The sequence below is a fragment of the Macaca thibetana genome, chromosome 1 (genome assembly GCF_024542745.1).
Source record: "Macaca thibetana thibetana isolate TM-01 chromosome 1, ASM2454274v1, whole genome shotgun sequence".
NCBI lineage: Eukaryota > Metazoa > Chordata > Mammalia > Primates > Cercopithecidae > Macaca > Macaca thibetana.
Genome location: NC_065578.1, coordinates 118,520,850 through 118,531,175, shown reverse-complemented (window position 1 = coordinate 118,531,175; position 10,326 = coordinate 118,520,850). Strand labels below are relative to the sequence as shown.

General features: G+C 40.0%; 1 protein-coding gene across 1 annotated transcript in view; it reads left to right on the top strand.

Moving 5' to 3' along the window:
- The window catches only part of WARS2 (tryptophanyl tRNA synthetase 2, mitochondrial), a 290,547-nt gene that overhangs the window by 38,914 nt on the left and 241,307 nt on the right, over positions 1-10,326 (top strand). The window lies entirely within an intron of this gene.

The window sequence follows — 10,326 nt, the reverse complement described above, 5'->3', positions numbered from 1 at the left end:
CCTCATCCTCCCAAATAGCTGGGATTACAGGTGCACACCACTACACCTGGCTAATTTTTAAAATTTTTTGTAGAGACAGGGTCTCATTATGTTGCCAGTCTGGTCTTAAACTCCTGGACTCAAGGGATCTTCCTGCCTCAGCCTCCCAAAGTGCTGGGATTACAGGTGTGAGCCACTGTGCCTGGGCTTTTAACATATATATTTCTTTTGAAAAATGCTTATTTTTGTAGAGATAGAGTCTCACTATGTTGCCCAGGCTGGACTCAAACTCTCGGCCACAAGTGATCTTCCCACCCCTGTCTCACAAAGTGCTGGGATTACAGGGTAAGCCACCATCTCTGGGCATGATAATACTCCCTTAATGGCTTCTAGCTGTTCATTAAATAAAGATTAAACTGCTTAGCTTGGCCTTCAATGTCCCCTAACCTTGCCCCTGTCTACCTTCAGTTCTCACCACTTTTACCCTCATCTTTATCCTCAGGGTATCTTAGCATTCCTTTAGTTTCTCCACCTTAGGATCTTTGTACATGCTGTTTCTTCTGTCTGGAATGCTTTCCTCCATCTAACTCCGCCCACCTCCTCCTTGCCTAATAACTAACTTCTTTTCCTTTACGTCTCAGCTGAAATGGTCCTTCCTCCAGGAAGGCCTTCCCTGAAACATTCCATGCCCAACTTGATCAGCCCCCCATTACATTCCTTCATAGATGCCTACACTTTTATTTCCTAGAACTTGCTGCCATTTATAAATATATACTCATATGACTTCTATTGATTAATGTCTATTTTTTCTCTACTAGAATGTTGCCTAAAGTCAAGAACTATGTTCTGCTCACTGTTTTCTTCCCAGGGCTTATTACAGTGCCAATTGCTCAATAAATATTTGTTGGTAGAATTAAAGGAAAGATGGGAAGATGGGTGGATGACAGATAAATGCAAAGGAGAAATATGTGACCTTTCCCATCCTGGACTGATTCACCTTTCCCAGCTCCATTTCCCATACTCTCTGTCTTGATTTTTCAAGGTTCCTCCATGTCTCTCGTATTCCAGTCACCTAAAGTTACTAAACTATTATTAAGATGACACTGTGTTTACTACCTCCACTGCTGTTTAGCCAAGACAAAAATGCCTTGATATGTTATACATCAGTTGTTGCTATGAAGATGATTCTACTGTCACAATGAAAAAAAATTATAGTCTGTTTAAGGGAACAACCAATAAATAAGGAAGAGATTTTGCTTTAGAAAACCGAAGACACCCAGGAACCATGGTGGCTGTTTGAATGTTTGAAGGACTGTTTTCAAGATGACTAGACTAATTCCCTAAAATATAGAGATTAGACCCAGAAACAAAAAGTGGAAGATACAGGGAAACAAAATTTGGCTTGATAGAAAGCAAGAATTGTGTGATAAACACACATGGCAGAAAAGGAAATGGGTTGCTTTGAGTGCTGGTGCACTCCATATACCTAGAGGTGCTTCAGCCGAGGTTAGATGGTCACTTTGATATAGTTGGACAAAGGTCATCTCCAAGTCTGCTTACACACATTCTGTCTGTGGAGTGATGTTTCTATTAAACCGGCATCTGAATGGGACACTACAAGAACTCTAGAGATGGTGGTAGGACCCAATCAGTAACTTAAATATGGAGGCCTTTTACTTCAAAATTTTACAAAGGTCTTAGATAAAACTGAGAAGTAATCTCTGGGCAGGCGGAAACCAACATAGACTCATGACATTACCGAATGCTCTCTCCTTTTTTTTCCTTTTTAACCTATCAAGGAACCCAGTTCTCATGCAAAGGTTACACATGCTTCCAGAGACCTCAGCACCCATCTTTTTCAAAGATTTTGGCTCCACCTAGTGGTTTGACTAGGTGTTTTGCACACCATGGGTGCAGGGTTGGGGCTGGAGTGGAGGGTCGGGGGACCTCCTGTTGCTGGAATATGTTTCCGTGCTCTTTGACTGGACCCTTCTCCCTAGTCCTGCTCTGTTGACTGAGAACTAGTTGACTGGAGTCAGTGATTGTACCACCCCACTTTGCACCTCTAAGAAGTTTGTCCTCCAGGTCCCTGTATTAACCCACATGGTATTGGCAAGGAAAAAACTTGAGAGGTCATTTTTTCTACTTACTGCTCCTCAAACTATGCCTTATGGAGACCAAAGTGTTCCAGAGAGGTGTTTTGGGAGTCACTGCAGGGTGTGAAGTAAGAAAGGCTGAGCTGTAGGCCAGGTGCGGTGTCTCAGGCCTGCAATCCAAGTGCTTTGGGAGGCCGAGGTGGGTTGATCACTTGAGGTCAGGAGTTCAAGACCAGCCTGGTCAACATGGTGAAACCTCCATCTCTACTAAAAATACAAAAATTAGCCAGGTGTAGTGGCATGCACCTGTAGTCCAGCTATTCAGGAGGCTGAGGCAGAAGAATCGCTTGAATCTGGGAGATGGAGATCTGCACTGCACTCCAGTCTGGGAGACAGAGCGAGATTCCATCTCAAAAAAAAAAAAAAAAAAAAAAAAAGCTGAGCCGTCAGGGATGGTAACATGCATATAGATGGTTTTCTGCTCCACTGCAGAATACATTGAACTAAAATCTTTTCCATCTTGATAACATTTTTATTAGAGTAAACAGTTTAAGAAATTTTGAGCCAGGTGTGTCCAGTATGCCTGTGTATGGTTTTATTCCTCACTAATAGAGGGCATTCTTAGAATATAATCATGTAAGATATAAAGGGATAACAGGAAAAAGGAAGTAGTTGTTCTAGGTCAGTACTCAATAGTTGCTTTACTGATGATGTTATAGGACCAACAGGTTCGTGTGCCCCCTGTGCAGTAACAGATTAAATACACTGAGACAGCAGGGTTTGCAGTAGAAAAAGAGTTTAACGATCTCAGGGCACTGCGCAGGGAGGTGGAAGGAGACCCTCAAATCCGTCTCCACGAGGAGTCCTTGGCTGGGGTTTCAAGGGAATTATGGAGGGTGAAGGGCTGGAAACTTGAGGCTGTTGATTGGTTGGGGCAAGGGGGGATGAAAACATCAGGATGTGGAAACTGCATCGTTTGGTGAGTCAGCTCCTCTTGGGATGCTTCAGACCAGCTGAGTCAGTAGTTGCATCAGTACACAGAACCTGAAGGACTATCTCAAGGGGAAAACGTAATGTTTCATAATATTCAAGTCGTTATCTATAGAACAGGTCAGGAGAACTATAATCTAGGGTCTACCTGATTCTAGCACAGCAGGCACCAAACAGCTGTAAGGAAGCAGGTCCGAGAGCAGGCTGCCCTCATGAGTAATGCGGAATGTGCTGCAAGCTTGTTTATTTTTGTTTATCTCCCTCCCTTCTGCCCTGATTAATTTTATCAAGTTTATTTGGAAGATTTCAGTGATTGCTAACACCAATAATGGAATGCTTTCCTATTTAATAATAAACTATTAACAATTATCTTTGGGTTTTGGTCTCACTACTCAGGAGGCTCCTAATCCAAGTACATTTAGCCAGATTTCCTGTGTCACCAGATTTGTCTATGCCAGTGTCCAAATCAGCACCTCAACTTGTCATTAATCACAGGCAAAGAAGTCTATAGAAGGTGGTGACAATTATTACAATGAATGATGTAGTGAAAATATATATTTCAGTGATTTATTTATTGTATGTTAACAGTGAATTGTAACTGAAAGAAGGTATGAGCACAAAGTTCCTGCCCAGTCAGTAGAATTTCATGATAATTCTTCGACTACATAAGAAATAAGCAGATTTCATGGTTCTCTGGAGAGACTAAGAACACATAATTTGAGGAGAACACACAGAAGCACTTTCTCATAATCAACATAATTCCTTAAAAGATTTTATTTCTGCAGTATGATCATATGAGATTAGAAATTAGATAACATCTCAAAAGTCATTCATAGGTTTTGAAGAATTTCAAACATGTAGATTCTCAAGTCCAATTTTCACCATTGCTAAAGTGCAGCCCTCAAGTTATCTACAAAAGATTGTGAAAACTTGAATCATATAGATTATATACAGGTTGAAAGTCACTGGGCTGTGGCTCAGCTTGACCTATGCAGATCCAGCCTGTTTCACAATTTAAGATCTGAATCAAAAGCACATGTATTTTTAGCATACATTTTTATTAGGATGACAATGCTTTTGACAACTGTATTCTCCTGAATTTTTATTTGGTGGTTGAATGCCATGGAAACTTTAGAAAACCTTACTGATAAGCTGTGGAGGTACCCCATTTCAAATACCAGGGCAATGAAATTGATGGTACTTAAGGGTTGATGCCTTTTGAAAATTAATTAGGCCAGAGGGAGAGAAAGAGAGAGAATCCTCTAATGCTCATATCAATTATTGGAATTATATGCTTCAAAGTAATACCTGCACCGCTGTTAACCCCTTCTCAGCAACTTGCCTTATGTACTTTTTCTTGAATACTATGTACGATGGAATCCAAGCTTCTTACATCAGATCTTATTGAGCAGTACACGTAGAAGGGTCTTGTGTGAACTAATGCTGGGACATATCACTAAATGCCAAATTGCTCCTGTAATTAGAGATGAGCTTTTTTGGCTAATTTCAAGTTGGTCATTCTACCTGATCTTCTTTGGGAACCAGAAGACAAATTGGACCAATTATTTGCATTGTATCAGAATTCTTCTGATCAAAGATTCCAGAGACACAGATCTTTATTGGATATGGATTGTCAGTTTGAGTGACTTTAACCAGAGTGAAGACTTAACTGTCTTCCCAAGAGATAGCTGAGTGCTGGTGGCTTGGGCTGGGCAAGGACTCTACCTCTTCACTAGTGTTGAGAAGTTTTTTTTTGTTTTTTTGTTTTTTTGAGATGGAGTCTTGTGCTATAATTCGTAGAGTTACAGAGCACACTTTAGTGGGAAAAGAGGAAGAAGAAAGAGGAATAATGGTTAAGCAAAAAGAGAGAGATTGACTCTAAAAACCAGAGTAAAATTGGGAAGAGAGTGAAGGGTAAGATTTATCTAAGAAATTCTGCTGTATAAATCCTGGTATAACCTGACAATTTGGAGTTGTCACATATAATCAAGTATTTATTGGCTCTGAGATCAGATAACTAACTTGCAATAAAATATCCATCTTTCTTTAATATCATCCTTCAAATCTCAGTGTCCTTATCTGTAAAATAGGAATTTTAGTATCTTTCATTTAGGGATATTAGGTGGATTAAATTCAATAATGCATGTGAGCTGTGAAGTACTCTATAAGTACTCTTTTATGTGACCTGAAATATATCTTCAGAAATATTTTGTTTTTGTGAAGATCTAGATTATGGATGGAAAATAAGTTTCAATTTGAATATTAAGTTCAGTAGTTAGGAGTGGCTGTCTGAGCAAAGTGCTGAAAAATCTTTTTTTTTTTTTTAAGTTTTCTTTGAGCATTCATTCATAGACTTGTGCTATCTCTGAAGCTCTCACATTTATAAACATTTGTAATATTTGTAAAGCAACACAGTTCTTATGGCTGTTTGTAAACATTTGCCATCCACCATGGGTGCCATAATGATATCATTGACCACATGAAAACCAGAAGAAAAATATGCTGAGATTCTTTCCCATCCACTGTAAACATAGAAGTATTCAAGCATATTATTCAACAAGTGGAGCCCTTTCCAAAATTTCAGATCTGAAGATCTTAGCAAATTAAAATTATTAAAAACCCAGCTTGTCAGCAGGAATATATTGAAAGTATCATCACGTTCAGATTAACCATACAACACAAATTTAAAGCATATGAAGCCAATATAATCTGAAAAGTCTTTGAGGGACAACTCTTAGTACCATAGTAACAAACTATGTGATCAATTAGCGATGTCTGTAATGGGTATGGGAGGGTTCAGTCACAACATAGATGTTATGTGTTTCTCCTATCCACAATTTAAATAGATGACTAAATATCTAACGTGAAAACTCAAGTCTCTTTGGAGCTGAGGTTTCCATTTTATAGTTAGCATATCTATACTATTATTATATGTATATAATTTATAATTTCAGAATTCTTTTTTTTAAACAGGTCTAAGATTGTATTGATAATAACTATTGCAGATATCTTTCTATAGGGCTCCTGGAATGAGCATTTCGCCATGAACTGTATATACTAATTTCTACTGAACTAAAACTGAACTTTCAAATACTTTCCCTTTAGTGGTATTTTACTAATGATGCCCATCATGATTTGATCATAGTTTAAGTATATATTTGATGACACTATATCAATGGTAACATAATTCAAGTGCTATAAAATTTGTGTAAAAGAAAACATGTTAGGCATAGATTTACTTTCTTTGAAATATTCCTGGTTGACTACCTTCCCCTCCCTGTAACCCTCCTGACGATAGTTTTCCTGCCTCTCTGGAGCAAGGCCCGATGAACAAAGGTGCCATGAGATTATTCCCATCTGAATGGCAAATGATGGTTACAGTGAACAGGCTTTTGAGAAGGGAATTCCAAGTACTGAACTGAGAGCCCAAGAGAACTTCTTTGATTCACAAGGATTGGGTGAACTCTGCTACCTAACATAGCTTAGGTGTTAGGTGCCGCTGTAGCTGGCAGTAGGTCCAGAAAAGCACCCTATGGGGTGCTTAGGTGACAGTGCACGTCTCTTTCATTGGAGCTCATGAAAACAGGATGATTTTTCTGCTTTGCATTTCACATTTGGTACATTTAATGTTTTTGCCTTCTGCCCAAGCTATTTCATTATCATCGTTATCAAGACTTTTGATAATCCTTCCCGTTATCATGGGAAGTATTTATTATGCATCTATTTCTATTCTGCTAGGCTTACCACAATGTGGGCTGGAGCTCATGGCTTTCCATAGTATCTGGCCTCCTACCACACAGCAACAAAGCCATTTAACAACTATTAGAAATTAATACAATTCAGTCACTGGCAGATTGGGAGAGATAACAATTGGCGATAAAAAATGGGCCCTGTAATGCACAGGTGAGATAAAAGATGTGGTTAAAAAAAATAAGTGAATACCATGCCAAATGCTACCCAGCCTATAAAGCCTACTCAAATGCATCCTTCTCTGAGAAGCTCACCCATAGAACTTGCTTTACAAAAACACCTTTTTTGGTACTTCTTGAATTCTGTGACTTTTATGCACATCTTATTTCCTGCTCTCTGAACTAACTGAGGAACATGTCACATGATATCGTAAACATGTTTCATGATACCTAGCACAACGCATGAAATATTCAATAAAGTTTGATGAATGAGAAAGCAAATCAAGAAACTCTGTCAAAAAAAATGTGTTAGATGCCTAAGCACTATGCAAAGCACTGGGGGTATAATGATGAACAAGACAGCCAAGGCCCCTGCCTTCAGCAAGCTCACAATCTAATAGCGAAGGAAGCCCAAGAACTTAACAGGAATTGCTTTAACACGGTATGTACATTGATGTGATTGAATGACATAGAAAAGAGGAAAAGTCATACTTTCTAGCCTACCAAGTATCTTATGATTCAATATTAAATTTCCCTGTCTCCATTTAGAGCAAAAGTGGCAAATTCAAATGTTTTCATGAGCCAGGTAGGTAATATCAAGTAAGACAATAGTGGGCAGTGGGGACTTCAGTGACCTGGAGAGTTTATGCTCCACTTCTAGGATGGAGGAGCTACTCAGCTTCAGCCAATTGTATCATGTAAGACTGAACGTTGATTCAGTGTTGCCAGATCTAATTTTCTTCTAGGAAGCAAGCAATTTGGATTTTTATGTGAAATCTTCTGATTTTTAAATGTTGGCAACCAATTTCCTATTTTGTGGCTTAGATCTGGCCTGCGAGCTACCATTGACTGCCTCTAATTCAGGGCTTCCATAGAGGGGTGCCCCTTATGAGGAGCCCACACACCACGCCTCCCCTGTATGGGTCCCAGAACCCAGGCTATCAACTCTCTACCTCTCAGCCCTCTCTCTTCTCCCTGTCTTCCTTTCACACCCTATTCCAGTGTCAAGGACGCTCAAGCTAAATCAATTAGGGAAGGGCTGACATCTACAGTTTGTGGGAAAATAGTTTAACCTTTATGAAAAGTCAGAGGTACAGGGCCCCTGGGAGTTGGAGATGTGAGTGGGATAGAAGAGCCTAGTGGGGAACTCTCCCAAGCTTCTTGCATGATGGGCAATGCTCTCCTTTAAAAAGCATTAACAAAGGTCAGATTGACAAGTCAACACTGAAACTGTATCCAAATACGTCTCCCTAATTGTAGGGAGAAAGCAGAGAAGGGGCTAGCGGAAAAAGTCCAGAGGACAAGACTGACTCCAAAGCCTTTCTCCCTCCATCCACTGGCAGGCTTGGGCATATTCTATGAGGTGAAGGGAAATTGCAAAATTAGAACTGGCAACTTATACAGAGAGGCCCAGTGCAAGGCCATGGGCCTGAGGCAGGCTCGGAAAGTTGAGGAATTGTGGGGGAAAGAGGATTTGGCAGCCTGACTTCCTGTGGCTGTATCCAAGGCTAATTAGTTTGCAGTGTTCTGTGTGTGCCTGAATGGAAATGATCCCAGTCTTGAGAGGCAGGGGGGTAAGGAAATCAAAAACACATGCAGAAAGAAAGAAGGGGAAGGGATTGGTGGGCGAGGAAGGCAGGGGGTTGTGGGGAGGGGAGGGGGAAACCTGTCCTTTGGCTACATTTTCTTTCTTCAGGAGAGGGCTCTCATCATTCTGTTTCATGACCAGTAAATCACCACCACAGCCCTGTCCATCACATCTCACATCTGCTGCAGAACTCGTTAAACATCAAAAGACGAGCCTATCAGTTCTGCTTAGTTAGAAGTCTGACTTACTAGAGGTCTAACCAAGGAGGAGTTTGCATGTTTTTAATAATAGCTTAAGGAACTTCGTAGCACCCCATAAATTACTTAATGCAACAAACTCTTCCTGTAGTCCAGCTGGCATTTGAAAGTTGCTCAACCAACCCAGACCTGCCCCTATGGCAATGGCTTTTTGGTGGTCACATTCCAGGACACCACAGGGTGTTAGTTAATGCTTCAATTCATAATTCTGAGCCCATTATTAAAAATGAGTTACTCTACTGTGTACGTCCTCCCTGGCACGCATGACTCAGAATTCCTTTGCCTTTGTCTTTCTGTACTTCTGAGGTTGCCAGGCACCTCAGAGCAAAAAGAAATGGTCTAGTGGAGAAATGGATCAGTAACTAGGGACAATAAAATCAGAACCTCGTCCCAGACTTGAAGGTACATGCTCGACAGATACATTAATATAAATCAGTAAATATTTACTGAGTGCCTACTCTGTGCTAGGAACCAGACATACAAAAATAAATTCTGACATTCTGACTCCTTTTAAAGAGTCCACAATAATGTGGACACGTATGAACACTCTGAGGTTTAAAAAACAAACTAACTAACACAAATGGAAGGATAAAATTTACTCCACCAGTAACCCCTTAGAAGTTCCTTGGATGTTGGTGCATTTTGCTATCCCTGTTTGATGCTAACCTCCCAGGTGTCCAGACCCTGTGAGGGACACAGTCTAGGTAAAACCCACAGCATCTGCTCAAGAGAAGCTTCAAAGAAGCAAAATGCTTGGAATTATATCTTCTCTAAGAAAATATAGGGTTAAAAACTCAACCCAGACCTCCTGACTTCATTTTTTCTACACATTTGACAAGGCCACAGAAGAAATTTTTAAGCACCTATCTAAGTAATATTTCCTCTACACAACAGTCTGTAAGGCATGAGGCTAATACTAAGACAAAAATCAAAATCAAGGGAATACATATAATACTACTAATTTATTATTTATGGCATTCTTGCATTGTGCCAGGAATTGAGCCATGCTGATAAAGATTATTAGAACATAATCCCCCGTTTCATAGACCTTCCCTTCATGTCAAGAGGCAAAGTCCACCACAGTAAGAGAAATGACCCAAGTGTGCAGAGGATTCTATGGTAGCAGGAGAAGGTACTCAACTCAGACATGAGTACTCTTACTAAGGTACTTAGGACAGAAGACTTTCTTAGCAAAGATGGTGTGTTAAACCGAGTCTCAAATAGGTAATTAGCCAGAAGTAGGAGATGGGACATTCTAGGAATTATAGCATCAGTGGTGTAGCTGTTTGCAATGCTCCGTCTCCCAAACCCTCAAATGATCTCATTATCGTTAACTTCACTAGAAAATTAATGAACAATTGCCTTGTGCAGAAGCTGTAGAAACTGTACTAGGTATTACAGATTCAACAATGATTTCTATCCTTCAGTGACACACAGCTTAGGAGTGATTAGACAGTATGGATGGATGAATAGCTAATAGAGACAGACAGATGATGGCAATACCCAAC